General features: G+C 35.7%; 1 pseudogene across 1 annotated transcript; it reads right to left on the bottom strand.

Moving 5' to 3' along the window:
- Positions 1-3,700: 3,700 nt before the first annotated feature.
- On the bottom strand, positions 3,701-5,348 carry LOC144548030 (3-ketoacyl-CoA synthase 12 pseudogene; annotated as a pseudogene). Its single transcript, XR_013509211.1, has one exon. The product of XR_013509211.1 is annotated as a 3-ketoacyl-CoA synthase 12 pseudogene (transcript).
- Positions 5,349-12,335: the final 6,987 nt, after the last annotated feature.

Raw genomic sequence — 12,335 nt, 5'->3', positions numbered from 1 at the left:
GAACACAATTGCAAATTTTTAAACAAGTATTGTCAATTTATATTCTAACTTTTGCATGCCATAATTCACACACATATAACCATTCAATTCATGCAAGACTTAGAATTAATTCAATCACAACATCTCATACATATCCATATCATTCACCAATCATTTAAAAATATAGCAATGGAAGCATCCAATATTTTTGCATTTTAACCCCTAAACATTCCACAATTCATAAATTTCAACCACAAAAACAATTAAAAACAATTCAAGCTACAATTCAACACAACCAAATAAAATCCAAATTATCAAGTCCAAATTAAACATTCATGAAAGAGAAATAAGTTCATAGCAACCAATTAAAATAGAAAGTTTTAAACTAAAGTTTGAAATTGATAAAACGGCTAGTCGTCCATGATGTCATCACACGCATTTTCTTCTTCAACTTCCTCCTCTTCTTCATCTTCATTTTCTTCTTCGTCTTGAGCCTCTTCTTCTTCGGGGTTTTAATCCTCTTCAAGAATTTCATCTTCTTGAACATTTGCACCAAACTGAGTTTGAGGTGCCAGACTACTTGAGGCGCCGTATTGCTTGACAAATCGATTCGAGAGGCTTTGTTGAGCCTCATCAAGTAATCCAATGGCCTTGGTGTTGTGTTGCAATTGTTTTCGTATTCTCATTTGCCCCTTTTTGAGGTCTTGGAACTCCTTTTGCGTTGCTTGGTATTGTTGTTGAGTTTCAAGATGATAAGCATTCATTTGTTGGCATAATCAAATCATTTGCTCATTTAGACCTTGTGGTGGGAGAAATTGACCCGACTGAGGTACAAATTGAGGTAGGGGTTCTTGGACTGGTGGAGGTTGAATTGGTTCATCTTGTGCCGGTTCATTTTGCTCTTGGTTATCTTGAACCAATTCTTCGGGATTCCAATATTAGTTAGGTAAAGCGCCTTGGCTATTGATCCAATCATTTACATCCTATAGATCGGGTCGAAAATTTGGTAAATCCAAATTCGAGTGACCATGTATTCACCCGATCTTAGTTAAATGATCAACCAAGTTTATCGGGAAATGAAATTGTTGCTCCTCGGGTATTTCAATGCCATTTTGGCGAATGATTTTGTGAATAAGATGAGCATATGGCAAGAGGGATACTTTGCTTTTGAAAGCACTTCTCATATGGCGAATAATTTAGTGTATGTTGAAGTGTTTATTATCCATTGAGATGAGGTGGCGAAGGTAGTACATGGGTCCCCATTCAAGGTTGGTTTTGATGGTGGCTTTTGGGATGAGAATGTTATTGATGAAGAGAAAGAGCAATTTATGTAGAGATGGAAGATGAGAGATATAGATTGGTGCTCCACCAACGTTATTTTGATCAAACCATCTCTTGTAATGATCGACCGTATCAATAGCCATTTGTGTCCAGCTTCTGAGAAGATAGGTTTTTTCACCCTCATTTGGAAGTTCAAGCCATGCGGTAATGTTCCCAAGAGAACGGACAATTTCTTGTCTACATACCCACGAAGAGAGAATGCATGGGGTTTCTTGGATTTTGAGGTTTGCATAGAAGGTGCGGGTAAGGATTTCGATGTATGGTTCGCAACAACTGACAAAAGAATTCCAATTCCAATAGTTTAGGTATGTGAAAGTTTTGTCATCCTCGGGTTGTCTAAAGGTTACCGTGACCTTATCAAAATAGTAACAATTGGTTAATTGTCTTTCTATGAATTGGCCCGTGAAATTCTCATATGCCACAATATCCCGAAATAGGTATTTATTGGACCGGTGAATAATAAAGTTTGGTTCTATATTACCACCACTACCTTGACCCTCTTCACATCCCAATCAAGCTCTTTTCTTGCCCTTATTAGCACTAACCTTCTTTGGTGCCATTATATTAAGTTAAAGTTGAAAAGTTATCGATCGAAGAATGAAGAACTAATCCGAGTAAAGAAAGGCACGAGAAGCACAGTGGTAAAGTCGGATCGTCAATCGAGTTAGCCTTGCTAAGACATCTCTTTGCAGTTATTTTGTTGGTTAGCTATGTTTTTTGCTTGTTTAAACACTAAGAACTATGATGAATGTGTTGGTACTTTGTTTCTTTAATGAAACGGGCAAAGAAGCCTTTTATCAAAAAAAAGAAAAAAAAATGCTTTAATTAATTATACAAGAATATTGGCCTGCGAAAATCGATGATATGAAATTAATGTAAAAACATTACTCATTCCCAACAATATCCTTGGCCAATCAATAGGATCAATCTAATTTTAAGCTAACTACCTATTAAAAATAAGAGATTAATAAATCAAATATAGATATGTAAATGAGGAGGGTTTAAATAGTGTATTAATGGTCGGGCGGGTACGGGTACCCCGGGTATACCCGGGCACGGGTACGGGTACGTCTCGGGTACGGGTATGACGGGTACTAGGGTATACGGGTATGTCGGGTATGTCGGGTACTAGGGTATACGGGTATGTCGGGTATTTTTTTCAAAAACCATACCCTACCCGTCCTATACCCGTACCCGTGTACCCTTGACGGGTAGGGCGGGTACGGGTATTTTTTTTTTCCGTTTTTTTTTACTGCTTTTTCTGAAAAAAATTTCATTTTTTTTTTCATTTTTTTCCGTTTTCTTTCCTGATATATTTTTTTTCTGTTTTTGTTATGTGTTTTTTTTACTTTAAAACAATAAAATATAAATAATAAAAACAGAAATTAAAACAGAATTTTAAAAACAGAAATTAATAAACAGAAATTAAAAACTGAATTTTAAAAACAGAAATTAAAAAACAGAAATTAAAACACAGAAATTAAAAAACAGAAATAAAAACAGAATTTTAAAAACAGAAATAAAAACAGAATTTTAATAACAGAAATTTAAAAACAGAAATGAAAAAACAGAAATGATAAAACAGAAATTAAAAAACAAAAATAAAAACAGAAATTTAAAAACAGAAATTTAAAAACAGAAATTAAAAAACAGAATTTTAAAAATAGAAATTAAAAAACAGATTTTAAAAAATAGAAATTAAGGGTTTGGGGGGGAATTTGAATTTGGGGTTTTAATTTTGGTCGGGTATAAGGGTACGGGTACGGGTAAGGGTAGACGGATACCCGGATAGGGTAAAGTCGGGTACGGGTATGGTCGGGTAGGGTATGGTCGGGTATTTGTCAAAAAAAACCGGTCCGGTCCGGTTTTTGCCCGTACCCGCATACCCGAGTACCCGACCCATACCCGGGCTTGGGCACGGGCGGATATGGTCGGGTATACCCGTTAAGGGTATAATTAATACTCTAGGTTTAAATGTCTCATGTCTCATATGTTATATCTTTATTTGCAAAATATAAATAGTCAATCGAACCTATCAACATGATACACATATTAAAATGTACTTGGAGATCAAATTTTAAATTTTTGAAAACTTTTACTATTTTTTTAGATAGATACAAAATCGTTGTTTTTGAATGGTTCACAAATATTGATTTTGTACATATCTAAAAAATAAAAATAAAATATAAAATTTGGTTTCCAAACATATTTTAATATGGAGATCATATTAATCGATTCAAATCGACTGTTTGGACTTTGCAAATAAAAATAAAACATATGAAGCAAAATGAGAAATGAAAGATTTGAGGCACGAACCCACCCAATACAATCAAACAATAATATTTGCTCTTTAAAATGACAAATCACTCCAACATATTATTCCAAACACAACATTTTTACCAGTACAACTGCCCAATTTAAGTTCGGTAACAAACTACAGCACTCACATAATTACTGAAACAAATAGAAGAAAGAAAACTAATTACGGAAAAGAGGTTGAAGCAATCTACATAATATTGATATCACTGCCACCTTTACAAAGCAAGACGCGCGCGCAGCTCTTCCGCAGCTGTGGCATATCTTTTCTTGAAAGCTTCTATAGTATCTGACACAGTCTCCTCTGTCTCGTCGTTGACCCATCCAAACTTCTCAAAGAAAGGGTTGACTAGGGTTTGTGGGGGGTAATCTTTGATACAATCCTCCCAAACATCAGCATCTCCCAAATCTCTCTGCACCTCCCAAATGCAACTATTACATTCAAACCCTGCTCCAAAGCTTACCATCAACACTCTCTCTCCCTTTTTCAGCCTCTTTTTTGCCTCCATATACCCCAAAACATACAACAAACTACTCGCCGACGTGTTACCCCACCGGTACAGCGTCATTGTAGCCGGTTCGACATCATATTTACTCAATCCTAGCGCATTTCCAACCGCCTCAATCACTGCAGTGCCACCCGCGTGCAAGCAAAAGTGATCAATACCTGACTTAAAATTGATCTTGGCCGCGGCCGAGATTGAATTATTGCCTTTTTTTTTTGCTACCTTTTGTTCAGCGACGCGGTATATGTAAAGCAGAAGCTCACGGTACGGTAATACTTTCGGCATGAGGAGTTGGAAATTTTTAGTGAATGCACGTATGGCGGCTTTCGGGAGGCTCGGGCCTATGTGGAACCCAAGCCTACCAGTATCATCCTCTTTTTGCATCACACAGTTGTAAGCATCGTCATTGGACCCAATGTTGGTCCTGACAATGCACTTTAATCTCATCTTTGCTCGGCTCCGCATGGTCGGGTTGTTGGTGAGTAGCATAACGGACCCACCAGATCGAAATAGTACGTTGCTGAGCATCATCGACCTGTCATTGCCACAGTACCAGTTAGGGACAGTCGATTCAGAGCTAACCACCATCGCTACAGTTCGTTTGCCAGATTTGAAAATGTTTTTCACCAAATCAAGGGCTATCATACTTGCGCTGCACCCCATGCCCGAGAGATTATAAGTTTTCACATCATCCCGCATTTTTTGTTCCCGCACGATTCTTGCTGTAAGGGATGGGGATGGAGTGAAACCGGAAATGGTAACAACCAACACATCCACGTCACATGGTGAGATGTTTGGTTTAGCAAATATATCGGCAACCGAGGCTTTAAAAAACTCGTCCATTTCAAGCATTGCATCGTCCATTGTTGGCGACTCTTCACGGCCTTCTAAGATGCTTCTCGGGCTGTAGGTTTCTTCACCTATACCCGACCTGATTATCATCTTTAGTAAAAACTTGTATTCAGGTAGACCAAAGGATTTGTTGCGGTCTATGATCTGACCGCTGGTTAGAGTAGAGATTTTTCGGTCGGGTGACGGTTTGAAGCACACATAGTCTACCAAGTAACAGTTTGTGGATAGCTTTAAGGTGTAATATTTGAAAATGTAATAGAGAAAATAGAGAAATAGAGCTGTTAGGGTTGCCAATAGTAACATTGAGGTATCATTTTGTTGGTATTTTAGTTCCATTTTAGAGGGAGCTACACAACTGTTACAGGCAAGGAGCAGTGCAAGGGCATCAGAGTGTATTTATAGTTGTTAGTGCAAGGTTACAAAATTAAGAAAAATATACCTCATGCTTGTCATTTGTGATTTATTTTAGTCAAAAGGAAACAAATTTATTTGATAATTTTGTCTAATTTGATGCAAAGGCAATACAATGGTACAATAATAATTGCCTAATTTTATTTTAAGGTAATACAATGGTAAGAGCGTGTCATTAACTGGACTTGCCTCATTGAAAAGAAAGGCACGGTTTAATTGGGTAAATATATAAATTAATTCCATTAATATATAATTAGTTAAATTTGCTAAATGCCCTTACCTACCTAATTAAACGGACAATATTTAAAGTGGGACAACTAATTCTATGCAGATAATTAAGTGGTAGGCACCTAGCTACTTTTTATCACAGCTAATTACGATCAGGTACATGCGTCATATCATCTGCCGAATACATTAATATTATAGTTATATTAATATTATTTGTACGAATTCATAAAATAACGTCATCGCTGCAGAGTTGGGTATGCTCAGATATGCAACGCAACACCATCAAATCAAATCATATTATAGTATAATATATAAAAGAGTATGCTAAAGTATATATTGTTAAGCTTACCAAATCTCTTAATAATTTAATTTTTTACTTTAAATTATGTATATGTAAAATTTATAAATTTATAAATTAAATTAGAATGAAGTCAAGCATTTAAAAAAAAAAATACAAGTTATTTTTAAATATATATATATTTTGTTATTTTTTTTACTGTTTTAATGTTATACAAATTAAAAAATTTATATGTAAACGCGTAATTTATAAAATAGATCAATTTCAACAATTTTACTTCATTATTTGAAACAAATTTAATAAAATTTGAAATTAAGCTCGTCAAAAGTTCTAATTAATTTAAAAACATTCTAGTTGTACTCATATAAACACTTTTACTTTATAACGTTGATGAGCACCACCGCGGCCACATGTTCATGGGAACAATACAAGATGGAAAATTTATTGTTCAAAATATTAACTATTCAAAATTATCGGGAGCACACTCATTTTGAATTTGCAAGGATATATTACATTTTTCACTTTAAAACTTTTTCCAAGATAATCACATTTTAACAATTGAAAGAAGATCCGTGCGAGATGTCATTCGAACGGACCCTGTCTTTTTTAAGTTTTTTTTTCCACCTTTATCGGCTGTTTATTTGAATCCGACCATGGTGCATCATGCACCTAGTCGTAAAGGCGTAAAGACCACTCATAGTAATATAATTCGTATTTAATTTGCAAATTATTTGGAAATTAAACGATTTTAAACTACTAGGGCATCAAATTATTCGTGAATTTTACAAATTGTATGTTTTATTTGTTTTTGTTTAAACAATTTGTTGCTAAATTCCTATGTTACTTGGATACTTCATATTGGGCCCCGTATCGATATCCGATACTTATCGGACACGGATACGCATACGATATGGCCACAATACGTATCTGATACGCTACCTGGCGTATCCGATGACGGGGTGTATCCGATCTTCTGTGAGCCACGTGTGAACCACATATCACTGAGAGAAATCGGACAGCATCTCAACCAATGCAACAACTTAACTTTGTTGTTGTAATATTGTATATTATATATAACTTATATATATAACTTATGTAAAATATCTTCTCTAGGATTTTTAATATTTAATTTATATAATATAATATTAAATTAATAATATAATTAAAATAATATATAATAGAAGTATCGTATGAGATTTTTGAAAATTGTCGTATCGCCATATCCATATCGTATCCGATACGATACCCGTACCCGTATCCATGCAACATAGCTAAATTCTGATTATCGCGCGTAAGGAGAGAGGGAAATGATTTTGTGGGTTAGCAACCGTGGGGGCCACTTCACACTTTTTTTGTTTGAAATTAATGTCTTCTTCATTAAATATAAAAGAAGGGGGATTACATTCATGAGTTACAGTAATAAGCACTAGTCATTCCTATTACAAGCTACTGCTGGTTCATAGCCATTTACTGGTACACTAAACAAAAAATTAACATCAATTGTCAGAATTTGGAGAAGAGCGGATAAGTAAAGCCATGATAAGCGAATTGCCCTGATCGTGCCAAATTAATTGGCCAGAAGACGGTCTCTACAATTCTCTTCTCTTGGTTTAAATTCACAGTGATAACCTCCATTTAATTTTAGAATCTGTGTTATGCGCACCAGTTGTGAATATGAGCGCCAATCAACTGCATTTAAGATCTCGTATAACTAGCAACTATGAGAAAAAAAATTATGAATGTATATACCACTTTTATCATTAGCAATATTTTAAATGTATCGTTTGAATATTATTTTTTGAATGTTGTGATATGATAGTAAAATTAAATTTTATGATTCTCATATTTCTATATTTAAAATGAGAATCAAGAGATGATGAAATTAATGTTAAAAATAAATACTCCTTCCTCGCAGCATAGCGTGGAATAAAATATAGTTATATTAGTTTTTATGAACAAATCAACATCAAATAGCTTGTTAACAAAAAAAACTTACCTAAAAATATGGTTTTTCTCCTGTAAATAATTTTCTTATCAATGAAAAAACGTAAAATGGCACGTTGCCATTTTACCCTCAAAAAAAAAATATGGTTTTTCAATCGTCGTACAAAAATCAAAGAATTTGAATTCATCAAACGTAAGGTGGCCATCAACACAATACCATACACATGGCATGGTCGTACAAAAACAAACTACGTCTACGGACTAGAGTCCCTAGACGAGTCAAGATTGGCTATGAGACGTGTCCCAGGCTGCATCTGCATGTAACATGCAACAAATCTAAACTTATTAAATTCATGTTAGTCACAAATACCACGGAATTAGATTTTCAAACTATAAAAATCAAATAAATATAGATTACAATTATATAAGAAAATTCTATAGAGAATGAGTTCACTTTTACAGTATCACGATATTTTATTCTAAATTATATATAAAATCATACAAAAATAAAAAATAAAAAAAAACTTAAAAAATATGAGGGTCAATTGACCTCCACTTCTGATCACAAGATTTGCGAATTATTTGTGAATAATTTATTTTTTGTGATGGTGAACCGAACGCCGAGTTATTTAGTTGACTCAATTTTGACCGAATTATTCGTAAATAATTCGCAAATTTTACGAAACTTTTATGAATATTATGAATAATTTGTGAATTTTCCCCTAAATTTTTTCTACTTCCTTTGTGAGACTGAGATTTCTAAACCGGATAATTCAAATTATTTCTAAATCACAAATTTATGGTACTCATGTCTACCCGTATACGACCTTCTGTCACTGCCGCATACGGCCTCGACTATGGCCTTCTATCACTTCCGTATGCGATATAGACCACCTCGCAGAGCAGAGCTGCATACCGGTACTATTATTCCCAACGGAATACTTGGGTTCGATTCTATGCGTATTTGAAAGGTTCTCCGACTCTAAGGTCGGCTTGTGGGGGACAATTCTGATTATCACATGATATAATGTAATTAAACCACTCACACCAATCTAATTAATTATATTCTCCTATTACTCGCTAAGTAATAACCCTAAATCCTATTCACCACAAGTAATAAATAAATTCTTAATTAAACCTCGAGATGCTATCTAATCTATATCCTACCAAGGGAGCCCACTGGGTTCGAACCCTAGCCTTTGAACCGCGGCCAGGCCTCGTTAGCCAAGTGTTTATAGTACTTACATGTAGCCCCTCTCACACCGAGGTACAACGACTTATAACACCTGTTGGTATGTGGAGGACACTGGATCATCTGTAGACATAACTATATATATAAGGACATATTTCAATAGCATTCTAAGTATAACGAAATCTTAGATAAACATAAAAGAAAAATAAATATTATAGTAAAGAGCAATTAGAATTCATTACATCTATCCCTAGAAAAGAGGAACTTAGCTACTCAAAGCCATGACAAAATAAAAGAAGGAATAAAGGAAAGACATAACCTAAAACCTAAACACCTCTTCCTTGGAAGACTCCTTCTTCCGCCTTGGACTTCGAACGCCTCTTCTTCTCCACGACTCGAAATATTTAACACAATATTCTGCTCTAAACTATAGACTTACACAACTAAAACATGCACACTAATTCCTATTATAATATGGGTTTATATAGCCTAGCATATGGATGAGGAGTTATGGAGAACATGGAGATCATGGGAGATCATGGGTGCCAAAAATAGCATTTTATGCTATTTTTGGAGTATTAAACTTAGGCTCCAATGCGAGACAAGGCCTGCCACATCTGGAAACTCGTCCTTCTAGAAGCTTGCTGTCCAACGGTTGAGATTTAATCCAAACTAGACAGTCCACGGATTGAATCAGTGTACCCCTACAGCATAGGCTTTTATGCCGCATTCGACATATCCGAGGCCGTAAGGCATTGTACTTAGCCAAATTTCAGTGAATTTTGCCATGTTGCATGTTGTACATTTCGTGGGAGGTGTTTGCATACTCCATGTGTTACCCTATTTTGACGTCTTCTTCAGAATTGGCCTAAATATGACATTTTTGCTCCGTTTTCGGCCTAAATTCGCAACTTTCTCCAAAACCTGTCGAAATAGCCTAAAAACACATTTGTGATAAATAACTCGAGAAAATTAGTACTTTGCATACGTATTTTCACCATTTTCCGTACTAAAAAGTAGTGATTTTCGCTATATGTTTTGGCGTTATCAGATATTAGATCCGGATAATTAATTCCGAATCATTTCTGAATTATACCCGAATTATTTCCGAATCACAAAGCTTTGACATCGCCAAACCGAACTCCAATAATTCATTTGTCACTACGCGTTGGAGGGAGTGACAAACGGGAAAGTGGAGGTGTTGCTATGCACCCTTGTACCCGAAAAGTGGTCCATTGTTAATTACGTGCCTCCATCTAATTCAGGTTTTCGAGCTCAATACAAAAAAAATTTCCATAATATTATTTCACAAAGTATAATATGACCAAAAAAAATGAAGAGAGAATACTTGAAAATTCTTTGTTTTAACAATTAATGTTAGAAATATTTAAAAACAAATTCTAAAAATTTGAAATTAAATACTATATGAATGATCTATATCATATCTAGAAAAAAATAATGCAACGTGGTGGATGATTTACAGTATATCAAGTGGATTCACTACTACAGAAAAAGAGATTGCACACGGACATAAATGGAGGAACTACATGGATTTTTTGCCGTGTACGCTATGAGGGTGTAGGAATCCTTGAATAATTATACACGGATATTTACCCATCTGCGATTATAAGAGAGCTACACGGATTATTACATAAACAATCATGTACACGGATATTTAGCTAAAAGTCCGCGTAGAAATAGTAATCGTACACGGATATTTAGCTAAATATCCGTGTACGATTATTATCACTATTACAAAAACATTTTTCCCATCACCCCTTTACCATCAGATGTGCTTTCACACAGATGGCGATCGTCACCAATGGCAGTGCTGTAATTACGTTGAACTTTGTACCATCGATTTTGGATAACAAACCGATTGCGTTGATGGACCCCCTCCTTTGTCATCGGTTAAATTTCATGAACAGATAGTATTGAGCAACTCTTGAACATCAGTTCGGCTAACCGGCCGATGGCACTGAGGGGTTTACTTTTACCATCTGATTGTTTCATGATCCGTTGGTTTTTAGGTTGATCAACACTGTCTAGTATCCTTACTGAACCAATGTTGTATTTTTGATTGGCAGCTATGATAATTAAATAATTGAAATATTGGTCATGCAGGTAAATCAATTTAACTGATGGTGTACTAATACAAAAAACACATTTAATTACTATATATATATATCCCATTTAATCATTATAATGAAATAATTATTTAATAACACACTAGGGTAGACAAAATGACATCACTAGGGTAGGGTATGAGAAGTGCAATTAAGAAGAGAGGGTGGTATTGAATCAGAGGGGTAGTACTGATTCAATCCTCGAGGAGCATACTAATGGTGTATGCCTAGGGTTTTCTAGGACTTTTATTTAATTTAGGTTTTGCCTAGGATTTTCTAGGGCTTTTGTTTAATTTGAGGTTGCCTATTACATGCAAGGACTTTAGCTGATTTGAAGGTGCCTAGGTTTTTCTAAGGCTTTTGTTTGGAGTGCCTATTTCATGCAAAGACTTTAGCTGATTTGAGGGTGCCTAGGATTTTCTAGGGCTTTTGTTTGGGGTGCCTGTTTCATGCAAGGACTTTAGTTGTTTCAAGGGTGCCTAGGATTTTCCAAGGCTTTTTTTTGGGGTGCCTGTTTCATGCAAGGGCTTTAGCTGTATTTATGTCATGGGCGACACCGGACTACTTGAGTGGGTGTTTGGAACACTTCGACAGCCTACGGGTCAGACTGGCGCAGAGGGTTTGGACCAGGGCGTATCATGTGCCCGTGGCATTTATAGGGTTTTCCTTCCCTTAGGGTGCCTGTTACATGCAAGGGCTTTAGCTAAATTTATGTATTGTTGGGGTGGCGTGGAAGCCTTTGGTTTGGGTGGCGTGGAAGTCTTTGTATTTGGATGGCGTGGAAGCCTTTATTTGGGTTAGCGTGGAAGTCTTTTATTTGGGTTGGCGTGGAAACATTTGTTTTGGGTTGCATGAAAGCATTTGTATTTGGGTGGCCTGGAGCCTTTATTTGGGTTGGCGTAGAAGCCTTTGATTTTGGAGTGGCATGGAAGCCTTTGGATTTGGTTGACGCGAAGGGTGGCATGGAATCCTTTGGGTTTGGATGGCATGGAAGCCTTTAGGGTTTGGTTGGCGTGAAAGCCTTTGGATTTGGATTGAGTTTACTTTAACGAGTCAAGTTTATTCGTGTTTGGTTTATGTTTGAGCTTGCTCGGGTTTATGCTTGATTTTTCTTGGGTTCGATTTGTATTAGGCTTTATTTG

This window comes from Carex rostrata, chromosome 32 (assembly GCF_964058835.1).
Source record: "Carex rostrata chromosome 32, lpCarRost1.2, whole genome shotgun sequence".
Lineage (NCBI taxonomy): Eukaryota > Viridiplantae > Streptophyta > Magnoliopsida > Poales > Cyperaceae > Carex > Carex rostrata.
This window is presented reverse-complemented; position numbering and strand designations above follow the sequence as displayed.